Consider the following 23,971-nt stretch of genomic DNA (forward strand, 5'->3'; position numbering starts at 1 on the left):
GATCTTCAATCACAATCAACAAGTAATCTCAACATTCTTCAATCAATCAATCCACAATCAAAGCATAATTGTTTAAACCCAGATCACCAAGAAGACTTCGTTGAAAAACAACAAAAATATGTCATAACTGAGAAAACTGATTAGACATCCTTTCATCAAACACCCTACTTTCTGTATGTTCTTTCCTCAAAGCATAGCCATGTGTTTAGATTCTTTTCTGGAACCAGACCCATGTGTAAGCGGCTAACCAGAAACACATCTGCATGTGTACATGTCTTGCAAGCTATAAAACTCTAATGCAAATACTCAAATTCAAAATCACTTCTTTCCTGCAACACATAACTTCAGTCATACCTAGATCTCGACGTACACAGACAAATCACACGTTAAGATGCCATCAACACAAATCATTTCATCATGATTTTCATCTCATATCTATTGGATCTGATCCATGATTAAGCTCCTTGGGTCCCCATAGACAACTCTGTTAGGAAAAATATTGGGGGGGGTGAATTAGTATTTTGGAACTCACTAAAACCTTTCAATTTCTTATGCATATTTTTATATTCACGTTTAATTTAGTGAACCAACATGTGTACACGACTATGATGAGGATAAGTAGCATATATCGAGTTAACTATATTTTTATGTAATTCATCATATTTTTAACTTAAACAAGTGCACCAGTACTTATTTAGACATTAATTAAATAGTAACCATGTGCAGTAATAATAGAATAAGCCATCTCACATAAGAAATACGTCAACACACATGAACACCGAGATTTTCAGGTTGAAACCCAATGTGGGAGAAAACCATTGATGTTGTCGTCTATGTCTCTATATTTTATGATAAAGAAAATATATTACAATATTTTAGTGGGGAGGAATCATACCAGGACAAAAGAACACAACCTTTCTCGCGTTCTGCAACACCCACTAGAAGGGAGCTCCAACTCCTTGATCTCATTTACCGACACCCACTAGAAGGGAGATCCTACCCCTTTATTTGATTTACCAGCTACCACGGGAAGGAAGCTTTGACTTCCTCACTAAAGGCTTAAACCCTCAACAACTTCGTGGACAATGTTTCATAATATTTCATATTGGATCCACTTGAACAAAAACATCAAACCTGTAGGCCACCTTTCATAATATTTTGAGACTCGACCCAGTACCATCATTTAAGCCCAATTGCAAATAACAATACTGAAACCAAACATTTTATCAAAACACTTAACCAAGTTTAATCATTAACCATTGAATGAACCACTTACTGAATCTCAAAAAACCATAGCAGCTAGATCATCTCAAATCATTGTATACTCTTCATCAGAATGTTAGACCACTTACTGTTCATCACAAAAACTAGATTCTATCACTCCAAAACCTATTAAACCTTATGTAAAGAGTTGTATGTTATTATTATGAGATATACCTGCATATATATTCTCTTTCTCTACAGATAACCCGTGTATAGATCTCAAAAAATTGAACACTGAAACCGAATCACTACAGTATTGAAATCAATCATTGAAACACATACTCACCTTGTCACGGATCTTTGAACCAAATTCGGTCATCCCATAGTTGCATCATTACTATTCAACATTTCATAACATAATTAGTTCAACCTGAACCAACAGAGTCAAACGCATATCATTATGAAAGACTTCATCAACAGAAAACAACAAAAACAACAAGACTAATCATACATCATATACAGCAAAACAATAGCATATGCACACAACCCTTATAAGACACTTCAACGTTTGTATGTGACTTTCAAGAAGAATACCCAAATACAACTCTGTTCATACTACAAAATCGATATGCGACTACCAAGAAGCAGATTTATATATGTACCCAATCTTTCTGAAAAAACCTATGTACAGATTAGTAACTATTGAATCATACCTTCACTACACAGCAAAACATCAATGAAAGCCAAATCTCAACATATACTGTGAAACACACACATTATGACATCATCATCACAAATCTATCAACCCATAAGCCGATTATTCAATGTGTAGTCATTTCATATCTATAAGATCTGATCCATCATCACACTCTTGGGTGCACACCTACTTAAGATGAAACAATTCATTAATAACCCATATAATTCACACATATCACCTTGATATCCATCTCCTTATATAACTTATGCCTCATCCAACAATGGGTCAAACCCTTAGTTATGCAAATTGTATTCTTTCAAGGGATCAAATATATGCTTTCAGGCTCATAATTATGGGCCAATACCATGGTAAATACCCCTAGTATTTACAATACCATGGTTCAGAAACTACACGCGAATTTCTTAACCACATCCATGTATGTACACAACTTTTCCTCATAAAACCAACGTATACTTCTTCAAACTTTATATTTATCATTCCTCTCTCTATGAAGTGATATTGAATTTTTAATGGTCTGAATACTCATCCTTCTACCATCATGTCGACATATTTATTAAGTAGTTTTCCATAAAGGAAAACACATTTATCATAATTCCAACAAACTCACCCTAGAAGACATTCCTAGAAGGTTCTAAGGGGAGCACAATGCTTAAAGTTCTGAGATGATAAAATGTTGGAATTCCATGGAAAAGTGATGAAACATGTTGAAAAGAATTGAATGGTGCATATAGGTCGGTGGAGGCCCCACAACCACATCACCCCAAAGGGTCCAACTACTAAAGAGCTTGATGTAGAGAAAGTTTGGGGGCTCATGGGATGGCATGATACTGTTAGGACGTGGTAGAGGATATCATCACGCAATGAATGGCAGAAATTATAGTACAGAGGAGCCCATAAATACTTCAGATCCAGAGGCCAAACTTTATAATATTCGAAGGCATGGAAGGCTTATACAACTGGGTAAGAGGGAGCAGTGATGACATGGAGTTGGGAGGACATGGATAGATAGGTTGTAGGACGAGTTGACATCATGAACCAACGAGACAAAGATACATTGTGTTAGTTTATTTCCTAAGAAAGGTGATGTGGATGCACAGGTGAAGATACAAATGGATGATTACATCAACATGATGTTAGTAATGACATGGCGCCTATGAGGGTGTGATGCCTTGCATGTGTTTTTGGAATTTTTAGGTGGCCAAGTGGGCCAAATTAGGGTGACATGTCTCACCATTTAGCATTTTCCATGTCTCATAGATGATATTAGTAGGATTATGTGGTAGCCAGGACAAAGGTATCTTTCAATAAGATTTTATTGTGTATTTAATTACTAGAGAATGATTTGGGACATCGTGATAGATAGTTTTGCAATACCGCTCACCCAAAAAATTAAGTCATTGATCCAAGTGTGCGAGAAGTGGTCACATACAAACATATTATCTCGAACCTAAGAATGGAATAAACCATGGATATTTTGGATAGCATAACATATAGGTTTCCCTTCGCTAACGAGGCTCTAGGACAAGGTGGTATATATGGCTAGAGTCAAAGACTAATAATGAGAGTGCATGTGGAGAAGCAGTCCCACCTAGACATGTAATACTAGAGAATGGATCCAAGATGTATTTTCAAAGGGACATAAGATAAAAAATTGAGGACTAGGGTTTAAAGCACAATGACGTGGTTATGTGTCAGAGCTTTGACTAAGGGTGAAAAAATATTTGAATAGTTGTTAAGGACTTCGTACTTATTGATAGATTCAATAAATTTGAAGTTTTTGGGCCTATATTGAAGGCATGAAATGGGTCAACAACTTATATATTTGGCATAATGTTTCAAGTTTAATGAAATCCACTAAACTAGAAGAGAACTAAAAATTGGTAAAATAAGCATGTATGAGTTGGAAACAGAAATGGTGGAATGGATAGTTTGGATGAGACTTTAGTAGTATAGTTGAATTTCAAGTTAGCCAAATTTAGAAGGTCATAGATAAAACTTACAAAATTTCCAGAATTACAAAATTGACAGTTTTAACTTAATGTTTCACATAGGGACAACATATTAGAGACTGAAGGCATAGAACATGTTTAAAATAATTGATAGAAGTGTGAGATAATAAAAAATAAGTGTTTATGCATGGAGAAGAGATGAACTTAACTAAAATTTCTAGAACTATAATTTAAGTCCTTAGTTCTATATTAGCATAACTGAATTTGCAAATAGGTGATTATCCATGGATTGATGTTGCTTTTGTGGATGGTGGATTGATCAGTCATCAAATATTGTTGAAGGTGATTTATGGTTTTTGTGGTGAGTGATTTGGATAAGAATTTTATTCCTTTTATGAAAGAAAGTTGGCTTCATGATTTGAGTTTGAAAATTGCATGAGCGATGAATAATTGAGGTCAAGAAATCGGTAGCTTATAGATCAATTGTTGTAGTTCCTTTTAGTAGCGGTTGTTAAAAAATTAGGGTTTGTGTATCCTTCCAATAGTGGTTGGTAAAAAATTAGCATTTCAAGCCCCTTTTAGCTATAACTTATAAACTAGGTGTTGTAGCTCTTTCCAGTAGTAGTTGATAAATCAAGGAGTGGTAACTTCCTTCTAGTTGATGAAAGAGAACATTGTAGTGACAAGTAGAAGCTTTCTTTTGTGGAAATAATTGAAGAGAAGGTTGAAGAAATTATCTATTCTACTTTTTCTTTTGATGATCGATTGTTATCATGCTGATATGACTTGTTGTTGTAGTATTTATTGGTGTCTTAGTAGTCTTTATTATTGAAAGAAAAATTTTAAATTCCTACAATATTGATTCATCGCCCTCTTAGTATTGTCCTAGTTTTTAAAAATTAGTATTATAGCCATAGGTTTATTTAGCATTAGTTTAATAGGTGGAATAAATATCAAGGTCATGGAAAACTAAGAAGGAGGATATAAGAACATGGCACCGATGTTCAATGGAACAAACTATGTGCTTTAGAAAGTCAAAATGAAAACCTATATTCATTGACTTGGAGCTGATGTATGGGATGTACTAGAACAACAATATCATAAGCCTCAAAACTTAATTAATAGAGATGAAAATATGTAATTATCATGTAATGCTAAATCTATGAATGTTGTACTTGTTGGCTTACCTAAATTAGGTCTACTCAAGGTTATGGATTTCTCTACTACCAATGTTATTTGGGACAAGATGAGTAGCTTCTATGAAGGTGACAACAAGGTAAAGAAATCCAAAGTTCAAGGTTTTAAAATGTAATTTGAGTCTTTGAAGATGCATGATATGAAGATATTTCTTAATAATCTCTTATAATTGGTGAGGTTGTGAATACTATAAGAGGTCTTGATGAAAAGTTCTAAGAACTCGTAGTAGTTCAAAAGCTGCTTAGATCTCTACCTGAGAGATTGAATCCTATAGTTTTAGTTGCTAAGGAGTTGGCATACCTGAATGTTATTGCTTTGGATCATCTACTTGGTACTCTTACTGTTTATCACATAATAATTCCTAATCACAAGCAAACTACAAAGGGGCAACCTTCAAAGAAAATAAGAATCCCAAGGAAGAACATGATGATTCATGTTGTGAATTAGATGAACATGAAGCTAGGTTTCTGAGGAAGCTTAAGAGAGGCTAATGAAAGTACAAAGGTAAGTTATCTATTAAGTGCTTTAACTGTGGTAAAGTTGGCCATTATGATTCCAAGTATCTTAAAAATACGAAGAAAGAATATGACCTTAGTGATAACTTTAAAATTGTTCAAAAGGATATAAACAAGGCCAAAAACAAATGATTTTACACCCAAGGTACTAGCTCCTCTGAAAATGAAGGTAGTTAACTTTTAGATGAGGACAATGATAATGAAAGTCCAAAAGGATTTATCCTCATGGCTATGGATAATCTAGAAATATAAGTTGTCGATTCTAATTTTTTGTTTTGTAACCTTGGTAGGACTACATCTTCATCATGCCCAACTTCTCAACCCATTTGGGAGGATAGCACAATATTTGAACCCAAGACATCTGGTTCAGTAAGACTTCATTTCTACATCTATTATCAATTGAGCTACCCCAAGCAGATATAAGATATCAATTCTAATTGAGAAGAGGCTAAAGTTGAATTAGAAAGTGACCTGGTTAATTCTCTTAAATAAATTGAAAAGCATAGGAAGAAAAATAAAACTCAAAAGGAATTCTTGATCAAGGAAAAATTTGAATCTATAATATCTATAATCCTGAAAATTGAAAAATGTAAAAAGATTCAAAAAACACTAAATCAACAACTTAGTGAGAAAATTTAAGCATGTGAAATACTTGAAGGATAAATTTTTTTCTTAAGGAAAGAGATAGAAAAGGAGAAACATAGTTTACCTCTAATGGAATATTTGGAAAAGGGACTAAAAATTTAAATGAGATTCTTAAATTGTAGAGAGTCTCCAATAACAGAATCGTTCATAGATTTGAGGTCGAGTTAGGCTCAACAATGGAAATAAATGGAAAGAAAGAAACTTCCTTTGTATAAGAAACAAAAAATAGAGACAATACAACAACAAGACATGTCTCAACATAGTAGAAATGAGAAAAAAAAGTAGGCAGCCAAATTTGTAGCAAAACTAACAATCAACAGAAATATAAGAGGGGAAATTTAAAAAATATATCAAATCCCACACAATAAGGGAGAATCATAGTTGGAGAGGAGAATTAAATTTTCAAAAGAAAAACCCAACAAGATTTTAGAAATCAATTTTCTCTGAGGTATGAAGAAAAGGTTCTAGTTCACTATTTTACATGCACAAATTATGGGCTGAAGGAAACAAATCACAATGTGAATCTATCATTTAAACAGCTTAGGTTGTGAAGAATAATTTATCAAAAAAATAATTAATCTATCAGGAAAAGGATGAACATATCTAGGTACATCAATTTATTCTTTCCTTTAAACAATTTGATTCAATGTTGTGTTCGTCAGAATTTTGGCCATAGATAAGTTCATTGTAGTCTTAGAAATAAAATCCCTAATCCAATTATCAAGAAAACTTGTCAATAAAATACAATATGGAAGGAAAAAAAAATAGAGAATCGTAATATTTTTCTATATGATGAGAATGAAGCGAGCCATTGGTATGTTTAAAGTGGTTGTTTCTAGCACATGTTAGAAGACAAAAGTAATTTTTTGTCATGGAAACTAGTTGAGAGACACAATGTGACTTTTGGAAAAATTGCATTGAGTAATATTGTAGGTAAAGGAGTTTTTAGTCTAGCTAATGTAGAGGTAAAGCGAAAAATTTGTTGTTTCTTAATGGGTTGAATAACTCTTTACTTAGTGTCTCTTAGATGTCTGATCAAGGCTATGATATGTTGTTCAAAGCTAAAAAAATATTAAATAAATTTTGTAGGCACTCGAGAAATAGTAGTTGAAGTTTTAAGAATAGATAGTAATGTCTATGTAGTAAAAGGGAAGGAAAAAAGGTGTTTCTTGTCAAATGTTGATGAGATATGCATGTGGCATTGAAGATTGGGACATATGAACTTTGATCAAATTGTCAAACTAGGAAGTAATAATATTTTTATAGATCATTCAAAGCGTTCAAAGTGAGAGAATTATATAAGCAATTCTTGTCAGATTGGAAAGCAATATTGAGTACCATTGAAATGCAAGGAGAAGTCATGAATCAGGTGATTGGAATTGGTACATATGGAATTACATGGCCCTTCAAGAAATCAAATACCTTCAAGTAAATTTTATTTGATGTTAACCATTGATGATTTTACGAATATGACATGGCTAGCATTCATAAGAGAAAAATCAGAGGCCTTTGAGAAATTTAACAATTTTCAGGCCATGGGTGAAAATGAGACAAACTGTAAAATCAAGAGCATATGGTTTGATAATGGAGTTGAACTTCCCTAAAAAGAGTTTTATTACTTTTGCAAGCAGCATGGCATCTAAAGGTAGTTTAACACAAAAAAAACTCGATAGTGGAATGGTGTAACAAAGGGAGCCAATAAATTATTTCACAAGTTGGCTAGAGCCATGATGGGTTGAAAAAGAAAAATTCAACAAAGATTTTGGGATGAAGCCACTCACATAACAGTGGTGATTCTAAACAAAGCACACTTCAGACCGAACAATGATAAAACTCCCTATGAACGTTGGTACGAAAAACCTACTATAGCCAATCATTTCACATTGTTTGGAAGAAAGTGTTATCTCAAAAGGAATGATGAAAATATTGGTACATTTATGCAAGGGCTTATGAACTTATTTTTCTTGGGTATTCTCAAAATATCAAGGTTTATAGATGTGACAAAAAGAATAAAAGGAGGAGAGTCGATTGCATTGATGTTAAAGTTGATTATCACATTGAATTTGAAGATAAGCATTCGGTAAATATTAGCTCAAATGATCCAGTAAATAATGATGAAAATGTTAATGATAAATTTTAAGATGAGGACACTAATTAAACTCTTAGTGCTCCAAGCAAGGATCCACAACACCCTGCTAACCAAATTGCTGGTGATTTAAGTTCAAGTGTGCATACAAGATGAATATTTTTAAATCCCCCTACTCAATAACATGTACCTAGGTTTTCTATGATGGAACCAAAGGATTTTTCTCATGCCAACCAAAATCATCATTGGTTAAAGGCCATGCATGAAGAGATTGATTAGATTGAGAAAAAATAGACTTGGGAACTTGTTTGTAGACTAGCAAACAAGAACATGGTTGGCACAAAATGGTTCTCTAGGAACAGATTGAATGGACATGGTGAAGTGGTAAGAAACAAGGAAATCTTATTTTGCATTGGTTATGCCAAAATTGAAGGGTTGGAATTTGATGAAAGCTTCACTCATGTTTCTTGATTGGAGGCAATCCAAATGCTTTTGGATTTTGCTAGTTTCAGAAAATTCAAGATATATCAAATGGGTGTCAAATTTTCTTTCTTCAATGGAGAATTGCAGGAAGATCTCTACACTGAGCATTCAAATGGTTTTAATTTTCATATAATCCTCATTATGTTTGAAAGTTGAAAAGGGCCTTGTATGGTCTCAAGAAAGCACTAAGGGCTTGGCATTCCAAGTTGGATAGTTATTTGTTCACGTGTGGTTTTAAAAGAGGCACAACTGATAATAACTTATATGTGAAATCTAATGATGGAAAATTATTAGTGGTGGTTGTGTATGTTGATGATATAAATTTTGTTAGTGATTTAGGCTCTCTAATCACTTAGTTTGCAGTTGATATAAAGGTCGAATTTGAGATGTCTATGCTTGGAGAACTTTATTATTTCCTTGGCTTACAAATTGCACAGTCCTCTAAAGGAATTTTTATCTCACATGTATCTCAAGAATGTTTTGAAGAAACTTGGCATGGATGAATGTTCTTTAGTAATCACTCTAAAGGTTATTGGATGCATGATTAGTAAGACTGATGGATCACCATAGGTTGATTGAACTTTATGGAAAAAAATTATTCACAGCCGCCTATATTTGACAACCTCAAGGCCTTACATCATGCAACAAGTTGGTATTATTCGAATATCTCAAGAAACCCCCAGATAGATTCATATCCTAGCATCAAAGAGGATTATTAGATATATTAGAGCCACACTAGACTATGGACTTTCATACCCTAGAGGTAAATAATTTTCACTAATTGGTTTTGCTGATGTTTATTAGAGAAGTGATGTGGATGATTTAAAGAGCACTAGTGGTGGTGCTTTCTTTCTTGGTGAATATATTATTTCATGCCTAAGCAAGAAGAAAGCCTCAATCTCGCTTTCTATTGCTGAAGCATAATACATAGTAGTAACTTCTAGTTAGAGCTCTTATGGATGAAAAAACTTTTATAGAATGTATAAGTGTTATATGATGAACCTATCCAAATAATTTGTGATAATAAAAGTTCCATCAACATGTCTACGAATCATGTTTTCCATTCAAAGACAAAGCATATTCTAATCAAGTATCATTTTCTCTAAGAGAATGCTGAAAATCAGATTCTCAAGTTGTAGTATGTCCCTACAAAATAGAAGGTAGATCATATATCCACCAAACCTCTCCCAAGATATTAGATTGGGTATTTAAGAAAAATATTAAGAGCAATTCCTCTTCAATCCCTCCAGTATAGCTTCCTTAAGAGGAATAAAGGAATCCAACAAGCACTCAACATATCAAATACATGCTACCGGGTCCAGATAATGAATAAGAAAGGCAAAGGTTGTTTGCAAGGGGAGCACATTAACTCTTTTCCATTGATGTTAAATGGGAGAGGTAAACTGAAGAAGGAGCAGTATCAAAAGGAAGAGAAGTACACGAAAGGATAAGTTTTATAAAGGAGAGTTACACCACACAAAGAGAGTTACACCACAAAATGAGAAGTACATTAAAGGAGAAGTGCATCATAGGGGGAGTAGAAAGAGAAGAAAGTAGAGGGAGAAGTATGAAGTACACATTGATTTTCTTTTATGCTTATGTTTTGTGCTGTTTCCATAGGTTTTTTATTTATGGTGTTGGATTAGGTGCTACCATCAATGCCAAAGGGGGAGAACGTTAAAAGTATGTTACCATTGATGGAAAAGAAAAATAACATGATGGAAAAGGCACAAATGGTTGCAAGAAAAATGCTAAATATGTAGAGACTTTTGAGCTAGTTCAAGTTTAGAAGATCATCTCAATAGATGTTAGAAAATGATCATATGCATAAAGCTTGGAAAGTGATTCCCAACGGTATATTGACATCCAAAAAACACCTCTTAGACCAAAATTTATTGATGATCAAACTTATGAATGTAAAAGTAAATTTTGGAGGTCCCTAAGTATAGTAATCATATAAGGTTGGCCATATGGGTGCACAACTGGCAAGATGCCATTGGCATCTGTGGGACAATAAAATCTCAGGAGGGACATCTCATCCCAATGAAGGTTCCATAGAAGATATAAAATCATGCAAAACGTTTGACCTCCCAGTATGATGTAACACTGAGAGGGCATGGAGAGGGAAAACACATAAGAAAATAAGCATTAAGGTGTGCATATCAATGCATGGAGGTCCTATTGTAGCTACTGCAACACCCTCCAAATTTTTGCTTTGCACTCAAGTTTTGGATTCTTTCTTGTTTTTTTCCCTGATTCTTGCAAACACTCAATCTCATTCCATGAGCTTTGTTGAAGTTCTTTGGCCCCTTTTGCTTGTTAGGTTAACTGTCATCTTTTGGCATGTTTGGCTATTGTATAATGTTTGTGAGCCTTTTTCTAGTGGTTTCGAAGGTAGGCCTTTGTGTATATGAGTTTTCCTAACCATGTAAACATTTGTACCATCAATACACAAAGTCTTGTGCGTTGTCGCGCAAGTGTTGCCACAGTTGTCTCGAGGTTTATCTTAAGTGTCACACTTGTTGAATTTTGTCAAGAGGCAATCACATAAAACAAAATGCTTTGTTTGTTTGTTATGATGATCTATGATGTCACATTTTCTACGTATTCTAAGTGTTTGATCATATTTTAAATTCATCACAATTCCATCTCCCTTCCTGCACTTAGCCATTTTCAGAGAATCTTCTCAACTAGTCAACTTAGCTTCACTAGGCCTTTCTTAGACTGTGCACTGCACAATCTCAACCTCATTGATCTGACCTTGCTTCCTAGAAATACAAAGTACATAGTCACTATCATCCAGGATTGTGGTTTTGTACAATTCTATAGTCTAACAACCTTCCCCGACCCCCAAAATTACACAATTGTGCCCCCTACTCTGCCTTGATCTGCGCAGTTCACAACTTCAACCCTCAAGCATTTTCCTTGCTTGTTGGAACTATGCAATGAATATATAGCCCAACATCTGTTGGCCTTCGAAAGTACGTAGATTATTCCTCTAGTGCCCTTCCCTCACTGGAACTCACTACCTTCAGAAACTATGCATATTTTCCCTTCGGGCCTCTCTACTGCCCTATCCCCCCTGGCCTCTTGAAACTATGCAGTATTTCCTCCTAGAGCCTCATCCTACAATGACCACAACATGATTTAACTGCACAATTCTGACCCTATGTTAGCACTACACAATTTTTGTCCTCAGTGAGGAGTTTGCAGAAAAGTTCCTAAATGAAGCTTGAGTTGCACTCTTCATAGTATCAATGATCAAGCTCTCTCCCTGTCAGCTAGAATTACATAACGCGAAGTCATTAAGCCCTTTCTCCCAGTCTGTGACATGTCCATGGCTCGGTTCATGGATAATAATGCATCATCTTAGACTATGGAATTTTCTGATTGATGTTGTCCCATCATGAGTGAATTGCAGGAACAGGTATAATATGTAGTCATGGCGAGTTGAGAAGGAAGGAGAATAAGGAGGGAAGCATGCCTAAAGACTCACTTGTAGATGAAGTTATGAGTGGAACTATCAAGAGACTCTAAAGGGACACAATTTTTCAACCACCTTCCAATACCAAAGATCATTGAAGACCCTGCCTCACCAAGCTATGCGGAGTAGAAGAGAAAGCATATCCAAGAACATATCTAGAACTCAACAGCAACAATGACTTGACATCGCCACATAATCAAGCAAGCGCATGTGATCACTATCATGTTAAGTCATGTCATGAGTTTTCATATGCCACATCACTAGTATGGACCATGTAAACTATAAATCAAATGTATTGTAAAGTGGATGTCCAAAGGACACACATGAATATGAAGAGTCATGTAAGTTGAAAATTCATAGGAAGTTGAACAATCATGAGGGTAGTCAAAGAGTCACAGGGGGGAATCATCACCCTTTGGTTATAAATACCCCCTCATTGTATGAGCAAATGACTTTTCACCTTGCATCCACCAACAAGGAATTAGAGAGATCAACTAGTTATTTGTGGAGCAATGAGTGGCTCTAATGTCCCACTATTGGGGCTAGTGATGTACATTGTAATCACGTGTCTTGGTACTTTTTCTCAATAAAAAAATCCTTTTAAGGCCAACACGTTCTTCATGCATGGACTATGAATGTTTGTAATATTATTCTCTGGATGTTTTTTTTCATGTTTTCTTTCACATGTACTAAGATAGTTGAACTATTTAAGTTATTTTACTAATTATATTATTGAGAATGTGTTGTAATGGTTGTTATATTTGTCCTATCCTTGTGCATTATTCCATGGGATACTGGACAAATATTTCCTTGATGTTTGTTGTAACAATTGTTGCATCCGATGTGGACTATTCCATTGGATTTTATATGGAGCTTTCAATTTCATGTGTGTCTCTTCCTGGGTGGTACTATTACGTCTTACTTGGAGGCTCAATTTTCTCCCCCTTTTGTAGTAGAAGAACCTTGACACAGTTACAATTTCACACCCACTAGGAACACCTACCTTTCTTTTCGAGGACACCATTGCATCACTGTCCCCTACTAATAGTTAGAGCCAAGGTAAATATTTAAGGATTTGGCAACCAAGCATTTATACTGGATCGAACTCCTACACCAAATGGTGTGAGGTCTAATTGGGACTTCATATTGGGGAGATTCCATCGGTTGACATATTTGCAACATTGTCAACAAAATGGCGCTAGAAGGTGTTAAGTTTTGCAACTACGGTAAAATTCCACCTCACACACCTCAAATGGCCATGATAATGATTTCATTAAATTTCTATTTTTGAGAGGACCAAAATCAGCCTAAAGATCACCCAATTTGGTCAAGTGGAAGTTGAGTTATGAATTATTTTCATACATGTATTATGGAATGGGTCAGCCATAACCACATGAGTACCTTCTTGGATTAGCCTTAACCCCAAGTGAACCCTTAGTAAATCCTATAAATAGAAGAGACCTCAAGATCATTTGGACACATATTCTCTTCCCTTTTGTCTTTCTTCGCACAGGTTTGTGAGGAGTTTGCACATGGTCTGAAATTATAGGTGAAAGTTTCACTCTGGGTTAGGGTTTTTTGGATCTCGACGTTGGCATAGAAAAAAAAGTTTTTTGTCCATGGTCGCAGGCACGGAGTAGGAAAGAGAGTGACTCTAGCTCTCTAGTCACTTGGAGTCAGTCTAGTGAGAGCGACTCTACGTTAGGAGGCATATTAGAAGGTTTTGGTCGCTCATTTCTCACAAAAGGTAACCCTGGGAGTGACCCTACCATCATGGTCACTTGCACCACAATGATAATGAAGTGACTATGGGTTTTAGCTATTAAGTGCCACAATCGATAGCATCAATACCTCCTCAAACCACCCTGTAGTAACAGTCGCTTCCATATAGTGACCGAGAGAGGGACCAAGGGGTTTTGGTTGCACGCAAAAAGTTTTCATGAGGGTGACTAGAATTCAGATCTAGGGTTTGACATCTTGGCTTCAGCTAAATTCAGTGATCTGGTAGATTTAATTTTCTCTCTATTGTTATACACATCTATAGATCTGTAGAGGTGTAGACCTATAGATATTATTTGTTACTTTCCACTACAAACATATGTATTGTGCTCATTGACAGTGACAAAAATGCTCAACAGTGTTTGGCATAGTGACAACAATATACAACATTTGGCATCAGTTTATGACAACACATTACAACCATCAGTATGAGGATTTTGATTCCTAACATGAATAGATTTGTTTCATGAGTATCAATATTATTTTGCTACATAGATAAAGTTGTGGATCATTTTACTCTGTTTTTTTGCATAATTTGATGATGATCTAAGAAGAAGAATATTTGCAAGGGCTTTCCCCATATTGGGTTTTTCCCTTGTCTCGAACCAATCCTGGTGTCTCTATATTTGTGCACAATTTTCTTCAACGGTTCCTTTTATATTACATTGCATTGATGAATATGGTGATGTTGTTTCTTTCTATATAATTCCATATGCTAATGTATAATGGTGAAGGTCTGAATAATGTAATGATGATATGGGGTGAAATTAATGTATTAATCATGAAATTCATCTATTATATAAAATAACAATATATCCCTAAGAAAATTTAACATGGTATCAAAGTTGGGCTAAGGAAAAGTCATGGATATTGATGGGCCTCTAAATTAGACTTAAATTAAGGCCTATGACGATCCATCAACATATTAAACCTATCTCTCTAAATTATATAATTTATTTTTAACTTTAATATATTCATTAGGAAGGTTTCTGAATAATTGGATATTTGTGCCTAATATTATTTATTTTTTTGGAATATTATGAGAATATTGGGAAGATTATGAAGATTTGGTGGAGGAGATAATTTAGGGACTTGTTCCCTACTACAGGAGGATCAATAATAAATAATAAATCAACAATATATTATGGAATTATGGCACAGATTGTGGAACTCCAATGAGTGAGAAAATCTAGGAATGTGTTCCACTAATCAAGGGACCAGATCCACTAATCAAGGGATTTTAGTGGGGAAATCTTCCTCCATTCATGGGGAATGATTCGTAATCATTTTTTATAAGTACCAAGTCAAATTTTCCTCTAGGGGGAGATTTTCATTAGTGTTCTTGTGGAGAGAACTCGCATTTTTAAAGCTCCATTGTATTTTCTTGCAGGGATGTAATTCTATTGATGAATTAATGAAGACTAGTGTCATTTTCAGCTTCTAAATATTGTTCTCATCCATAGGTCTCTGAGTTTCCTTGGGCTTGGCCATCCTAGGAGCCTCAAAGCCCTTTTGTATCATCTTTTTTCCTTCTTTTCACTTCTTATTCACATGCATTTCTTGTTTTTATTTCTTTCTATTTCTGCATTTAGTATTAATTATTTCTTGTTGTAGGATTGAGTTAAATGGTTAATGTAAGTTATTTTGTAGGATTACAAGCATTATTTAATCCTTGGAAAATCTTTGTAACTTATTTTGTAGGATTACAAGCATTATTTATTCCCAAATCTACATTGTTGGACCTCCTTTTTAGCAAAGAACAGTAAATTTCTGCTATCTTTTAGAGAATGCTAACAAGATTCAATCAAGTTTTTTACACTTGCATTAGATCACAAAAACATTATATTTCATAACAAAAATCACCCCATTTCATTTTCACTTTATTTTTTTAGGAATTTTTTTTATTTACGAGCTCACTAGTCCTCGAATTTCTAGATTTTTGACTAGTAATGTTTTTCTATTTTTTAGCATGGGTTAGCAGAGGTTTTTTTGAGTGATTCCACTTGGAATGGGGACCTAAGACATCATATTTAATAATAAAAAATTGTTCCATCCAATTTGGATTTGATTTGTTTGGTCATTCGATGAATTATAGTAAATTTGTACATCTTGTAGGAAATAACTCTAGCATCTTGTAGAAAATCCTGTTTTCAGCCCGAATTGAGAAAAATCATCATTGAAGTTGGGATTAGGCCTCTACTTGACCTCCATTCCATCAATACCATTTTAACCCCCTTGCTCCTCACTTAGGTCAACATTTTTCTAGTTTTCAAATGTAAGATTTCATAACCATTTCTTCCATTTGCAGTCTTACAGTAGATCTCATCAATGACTTCATCTTATTCTACAAATTTTCCTCATGCATGAAGTAGACAGCTAGCCCATTAAACTTTGTTTTTCTAGCTTATTGAAATTCTTCTTGTTTACATTCTTTTAGGGAAAATATCATTGTTTGATGTAGTGCAGGTGTTTCAGAAGTAGAAAAATATTTCATAGCAAGCAACCTCCTTCCAACTTCTTCCATCCATAATCATTCCTTGCTCTCATTGAGACCTTCACCAATTTCATCATTTTACATGGAAACTCCTCCAAGCATGTTGATAAAATCCAACTATCTCCCAAACTTGGTTTTTAGTTTTGAGTGATCCTAGGCATTTTCTCACTCCATTCCATCCACCAACCACTTCCCTACGCCTTCCATCACCTCCAGCACCCATCGCTTTCTCTCGGTTGTGTTATAGACATTTTTGGGCACTACAACCCCAAGCATAAAATGTCCATAAACCAAGGGCTCCTAAGTCCCTAAAAGTGTTGTTCTAACCCCTAAAGGAACAAGGTCAACTGATTACAGCTTCTCCCAGAAGTTCTCCATGAAAAACTGCTCAGAACTGGTCAAAACAGGATCATTTCAGCTGTTCCATAGGCAAAGTGCGTTGCATCTCACCTAAGTACACTCTGTGGGTGTGTTGCATTTAAAAAAGCCCTTCTATGGGGTGCGATGGGCAAGAAGTGACAAATGGAAGTGTCAATCCGTGAGGTGGAGAGGCATGGAATCTTCCATAAACTTCTCCTGTGACACTTGCCCCTCTGAATTCAACCAAGGATGAGTAAGAGATCATCAATCTCCAAGTGGAAGCAAGAACTATCAGAGGGAAGACACTAATCAAATCACAAGCTGACTCATCTCCCTTACAGATATCTATATATGGATCCCTCATCCCAGAGATCCAGAGGTTGGAATTTTGCATCTTGTAAGGAATTGTTGTTGGTTTCTTGAGACAACATCATAGTGTTGGGTGATCTAAGCTTTGTATGAGGTGAAGAAGGGCTTACTTGTTGAGAGGATGATGCTGGGTCAAAACAGCTGGTTGTAACTCCCTTGGCTCTTTCTTGATTATCAATAAAAGCTATTCAAGTTTTCCTCCATACTCTTGTGTCATTTATGTTTTATGCATTTGTATGGTCAATTTACATCTGATCCTAGATTGTTTATGATTATAGATCCATGTTCTTGTATAGTGTTATGCTACTTTGATCCTACAGGTACTCTGTGAAGCTGGGCATACAAGGAAGCAAGTAGCGAAGAACTATCAGGAGAGAGAGGATCGAACTAGGAGATAAGCACAAGACAGAGGTTGGTCTCCTTTGTTCTTATCTCATCTATATTCCATAAAGGAAAAATGAAAGTAGCTTTACTTTGTTTGTTTCTAAGGTAGCTACCACAACTTAGTGGGATAAGCAGTTCTGTGTAGACACTTTTCCCCGTAACAAAATGGCGACTCTACTGGGGAGCGACTAGGTTGTTTGTTTATCTTCCTTGTTGTTTATTTTATAAACTTACAGACGGAGCCTGAAGTCGAGCCAAGTAGCTTTCAAACTGCATTTGCTATCCAAATGAAAAGTAGATAAATGCCGCTTCAGTCAATCTCCAGGATTTGTTTATGAATTAAAAAACTGATTTACAAACTCTCTAATTTCCCCTGTGGTAGCTCCAGTAACCTCCTTAGATCTACCCCTGATTGTTGGTTTACTGATTACCATTTGCTCGGCCAAAACCCCTGAACTGAACTGCAAACTGTGACCCAGAACCAAAGAAAAGTCTCGTCTCTGGCCCAGCGCAGGCTCTGTTCTGTGAATCTAAAATTCAGCGCACTTCCCAAGTGTAGTAGGTGCGCTGCATTTCAAGTTCACTGTGTTACAGGTGCGCTGATAAGAATAGGCATTGTTCCTTAGTTTTGGTTTCTGTGTTCATTCTTTTTAGTTCTATTCATGAGTTTTGCTGTTTGTAATCAGTATATCTCTGTTTGAAACCCCTTTCCTTGCTGATATTCTGCCTCCATTGTGCAAAAGAACTGTAAATTTTTTTGTGTATTTGTTGAGTCATTTTCAGTTCTCCTTTGCAAAAAGTAACGTAATTGTACTGTCGTTTCTTGATTTGAAAGTGTCGCAAGTGTCGTTTTCAGTCATAGGAGAGAGTTTGGTTGCTCTTGATAGTCGACTACCCTGTTACTATTTTATTTGGTCTGAATTGGTAGTTTTTCTAGTGTCGAAAGCAAGTATTCATTTCCGAATCGTAAAGTGTTGTGATTGTCTTCATTTTTTATTTTGAAAAGAAACTTGTTAGTAACTGTCTCTTGAAAAGTAATTCAGATTTGTGCATTAGCTTTCTTTTTATCATTCACATACTAAGAAAGCCGAAAACAAATACATGCATGTGCATTTGCATTTAGACTGTTTGACTGGCTTGATTTAGGACAGTGCATTTAGTGGGTGCTCTTTGCTCTTTGTGAAAGAATACTGTCTCTCTTTCCTTAGTAGCTAGGATTTTCATTGCACAAAGAAGATAAAAGACTGTTTATCATCTTAGATTGCATTTTAGGAATTGTACATCTACATCCTGCGGTGAACCTGAAAGGAAAATTTCTTAAGCAAGATCAACTATAAAATAAATTTAATGAATCTAACAACGCTTTGGAACCTAACGCACAACATCTAGAAGTCTAGGCTAGAGACGTATTCCGGCATCGTAAAGCCTGGTAACTGTTGTTCTCACTGATGGTTGTGTGATTCCTCCACTTTGAGACGATAAGTGCCAGTACAGACTTATGCTCCCACGTACCATCGAGTATATTTTGGAAGACCACAATAGGCTTAATCCTTTATCCATAGGAAGCTGTGTCTGTCGCCCTATCGATCACAATGCACTCAGCACAACATTCGGGAAGATTGACTGCCGTACCGTAAAAAGTATTCTACAGTTTTGTGATTGGTTTGGTAATCCCTCTACCTAGATTTCCAGATCAGTCCCTTTCGTTCCTTTTCAGACTCCTTAACGGAAAAGGTCCATCTCAGCACTTGTCACTTCAGGCTCATTAAAAATCGAAGGCGACTAAAGTCATCTTTTGCTTTTTCTCGACTCTTAAAAATTGAAAAAACAAGTTGTGTCAAAGCGTCTAAAATTTATTTTAAACGGAATAATCATCACCCTTTCCTACGTTGATCTTAGGTTGAGAAAATGGAATCCACCAACCATGGAATTCCCCTTGGAGGAAATCCTATTCCCTTCTCCTCTTGGGGAGATGTTGGTGCACCCCATATGGCCACATTGTCGCTTCCAGGATTGACAATCGGCTTGCCCGTATGGCTCTTCTCAACCTCTGTTGTTCAGAACACCGCAATTCCTGAACAATCGAGTCAGCAACTAGACGAATCCAGAGTTACCCCCCAACCCTCTACTTCCTCCAATTCTCCCTCTCCTCCTTCTTCTTCACTTGGTGGGGCTGGTAAAGCCAAAAATCAAGTATCTGAGAAGAAGAAGGAGAAGAAGAAGAAGAAGCCAAAAGCAAAAGGGGGCAACCAAGCATCGTCTAGCCAAAATCCACACACTGCACCGACCAGGCCTAAATCGCCATGTGTCATTTGCAAAGGAGACCACTATCATAGAGATTTTCCCTGCATCCCTCGGATCTTAAGGGACTGGTCTCCTCGCTTGCACAACCCGGTGTCGTCAACCTCTGATGATCATGTTGAAAACACACCGTCGACTAGTGAAAGTGAAGTCCCAGGACAAAAAGGAAAATGTAGATTTCCTTGTAAATTGTGCGAAGGCAATCATGTCGTCCACCGTTGTCCCTTCTTAGATGAGGCTAAAAGAGTTTTGGACGATCATCCGGTTTCACCGTTACGACTTCCTCCTGGATATAAAAAACACTTGCTGAGTCCGTCACTAGTTGAAAATCCGGCTGACCCACCCAGGTGGTCGACTGAAACATCTATCATTGAAGACAAACCATCTGAACCCATACTAGACGAAAGTCAAAAGGTCGAGGCAGTAGTTGACCCGGTCTTGCCTTCAGAGGTTCCATTTTCAGATGATATAGTCACCGAAGAGAACAAGGATGACACCGTCCAAATTATTTTCGTAAGCACAGACTCCGATGAACATGGGGGCAATTTACCCATTCCTTTACCACAGGAAGGAAGTTCGTCAGAGTCGTACCCGGCCGTCTATTCGGTCCCACCTCCAAGCAACCTAGTTGTCTCCATTGACTGGAATCAACTAGGCAGACCCCGTTTACCCGCTAGTGTACCATTCCGAATCATTGCTCAAATATATAGAATGGTTATGGCCGGTACCATCATAGATGAAGGGGCTTCTGTGAGTATCCTTTCCTCAACTTCTTGGAAAGCGCTTGGTTCGCCATCGCTTTTGCCTGAGATGAGAAATCTCACAGGCTTTGACAAAGGAACCAACCGACCGCTAGGGATCCTTCCCAATGTGCCCATAACATTGAGAGGGAAAACCGTTCATATGAATGTAATGGTAGTCCAAGGACCCCTAGATTATAACCTACTCCTTGGACGAGACTATATTTATTGCATGGGAGCCATTGTCTCATCACTCTTTAGAGTAATGTGTTTTCCGTATGAAGGAAGAGTGGTCAAGCTTGTAGACCAGCTTTCATTTCCCGGATCATGCATAGCAAATAGTCATATACCATCCCTAAATGGTCTTTTCACACAAGGAATGTCTCATCAATCTCCAGTTCGTCCACCTGATGAGCGTGAGTGATTCGGGGGACATGATTGAAACCCAAGGGGCATGCACCCTGGTCTGCTTCGGCAGGAAAACTTCGGGTATAAGGTAGGTTTTCGAGAGAGATATATGACTAGTCTATACTCCCGTCCGTGATTGGAAAAGTGGGTTAGACTGGAATAAGATTCCCTCGTCAAAGTTATGTGAGTGGATTGTCTCACCTTTGTCTATTTCGATAGACATCGCCGAAGAAGTGTTTTGTTTGCGGTGTGAATAGAACAATCTTTGGTAACCTGAAAGAGGTAGACCTTTCCTGATAAAACAAATGTTTTTTTGGAGATTTGAAAGGTGACCTTGAAACTCTGTCTTATACCTGGGGGCATGCAAACCTTTTGGCGTGCAAGCGAAGACCGATCATTTATCTTTTTTTTGGATTGGTCATTTACTAACTTGCATAAAGAAAGGATGTGGGGCAAAACTCTAAAAATTGTCGTTTTCATATATGAGACATTCTTATTTTACGACTGGATTAATCGAGCAATTTTAGCTCATAGTTCAAGCTCGTTAAAAAATAAACATAAGTCATGAGCAAATGTTTCTCCCCGCGTTTAAGCTCATTAAAAAATGAACTATTTCCTGGTAAATAACCATCGTGAATGTAGTACTTTAGCCTTTAAAGCCTTGGTCGTGTTCTCATCATCACCTCCACTCTGTATTGGCCGATCATTCACCTCCATTTGATTGTTTACCCCTTTTGAGGAACAGCTGTGAAGAGTGATCCCACTAGCCATCCTTGTAACACTGTCGTGATTGGAAAATTCCAAACCTTACCTAGAATCAGTTGCTACCCAATTATATCACTCGTTCCTCAAAAGACGAGTCTCCTTTAAGCTCTTTTCAACTGACTCGTAAAATATGAAAATATTGTCGAGCCATTGGCCTCTCCAGCTCGTTAAAGGGACCGGAAGTTCTATCCCTCCTTTAGATTTTAATCTTTTTGGACCTGAGGGATTATTACACAAAAAGATTGAGCGCTTGTTTTGTTCGGCTCGTTAAAAGTATCGAAAATTCATCCCTTCTGTATTGTTTTATACCTTTTCGGACTTAAGGGATTAGATGACGAAAAAGGAATTTTGGAGTTTCCTTTACGTCCCTTTTCAGACTCTCTAAAATTGAAAAGGATCGAGTTATCTTTGTTGTTAAACTTGTTAAAACTTAATAGCGACAAACTTGTTCATAGCAAACAAGAACGAGTTTCACTATCGCTAGGCTCGTTAAAACATAGCGATGGGTTTTCCTGAAGGGAAAATTATAGAACAAGCATATGTTATCCTCCTCAAGCTTGACAAAAATAAACAAGTACTGGTCAGCAATGACTGGGGAAAAATTGGGAAGAAAACTTGAAGAAACTTTGTTGGTAGCAAGTTGTTCTTGAACATTACACTTTCACTCCGCATCCAAGTCGGGTTGGGTTGTTTCATTCACCGGTCACATCACCATGGTCCCATCACACCATCCACATTTTGGGTTAATGCTACCAATCCATCACGTCAGTGTCGCCGATATGTTCAAGAGAAGTCATTCAGAGAATTCACCTGTGTCTCACCCACTGCAATACATTTACACTCCACTCTTTCATGACCGCCACCCTGAACCTTATATCACCAGATCATTTTCACCTCCATTAAAATCATTTGCTCCATTCCGTATCATTGATGTGGGATTCATTAAGGCCCTCCTATGACGAATCGCTTCTTCTCGACATCAGATCATTATCCAAGAAGTCGATCTAGGAACACCCCGTTCAGTACTTCGAAGCTTGCATGCCTCAATGGCAAGTTTCTCACTTCCGGTGACAGGTTTACATCAATGACCTTCGACCGAAAGATTTTGTGTGGTGTTCGACGCCAAGTCCTTTATGCACACCACATAAATTGTACTGCAGTGCCTTGAGGGTCATTATCATTATCGGTGATTCCTCTCATGCCTGTTAACAGCTTACATCACTGGCTGGTAATCAGGCGATGTCTTTCGATGTTCGACTCCACAACATCTCTCACATGGATACACTTGTACTTTGAGTGAAGATCGAATGATATTGAAGACCCCGGATCTAGTTTCATCCATCCGGGTTGTGATATATATTCAGGGAAATAAAGACATCAAATGTACATCGTTGCTGCACAGATAATCATCCAATCAAAGGGATGATGGCTCTACCAGAATCATCAGTCTACACTCAGACGATCGTCTATCCTATGTACATGAAAATGAATTTATAAAGTTGAGCATGGGAATGCCCACCTTAGCTAGATCATGAAAATATTATGAATATAATGTATTGTATTGTATCTTATTACAGGTCTCCTCCCAACTTGAAAGAACTTCGGATCCTCATAATAAAGCATTTCACCCGACATCAAAAGATTAACGACCTCATGCTTTAGGGGGCAACTGTTATAGACATTTTTGGGAACTGCAAACCCAAGCATAAAATGTCCATAAACCAAGGGCTCCTAAGTCCCTAAAAGTGTTTTTCTAACCCCTAAAGGAACAAGGTCAACTGATTACAGCTTCTCCCAGAAGTTCTCCATGAAAAACTGCTCAGAACTGGTCAAAACAGGATCATTTCAACTGCTCCATAGGCAAAGTGCATTGCATCTCACCTAAGTACACTCTGTGGGTGGATTTCATTTCAAAAAGCCCTTCTATGGGGTGCGATGCGTGAGAAGTGACAAATGTCAGTGTCAATCCGCGAGGTGGAGAGGCATGGAATCTTCCTGAAACTTCTCCTGTGAGACTTGCCTCTCTGAATTCGACCAAGGATGAGTAAGAGATCATCAATCTCCAAGTGGAAGCAAGAACTATCAGAGGGA

The sequence above is a fragment of the Pinus tabuliformis genome, chromosome 4_1 (assembly GCF_031772625.1).
Source record: "Pinus tabuliformis cultivar Carrire ecotype Pingquan chromosome 4_1, CPIR1, whole genome shotgun sequence".
NCBI classification, from domain to species: domain Eukaryota; kingdom Viridiplantae; phylum Streptophyta; class Pinopsida; order Pinales; family Pinaceae; genus Pinus; species Pinus tabuliformis.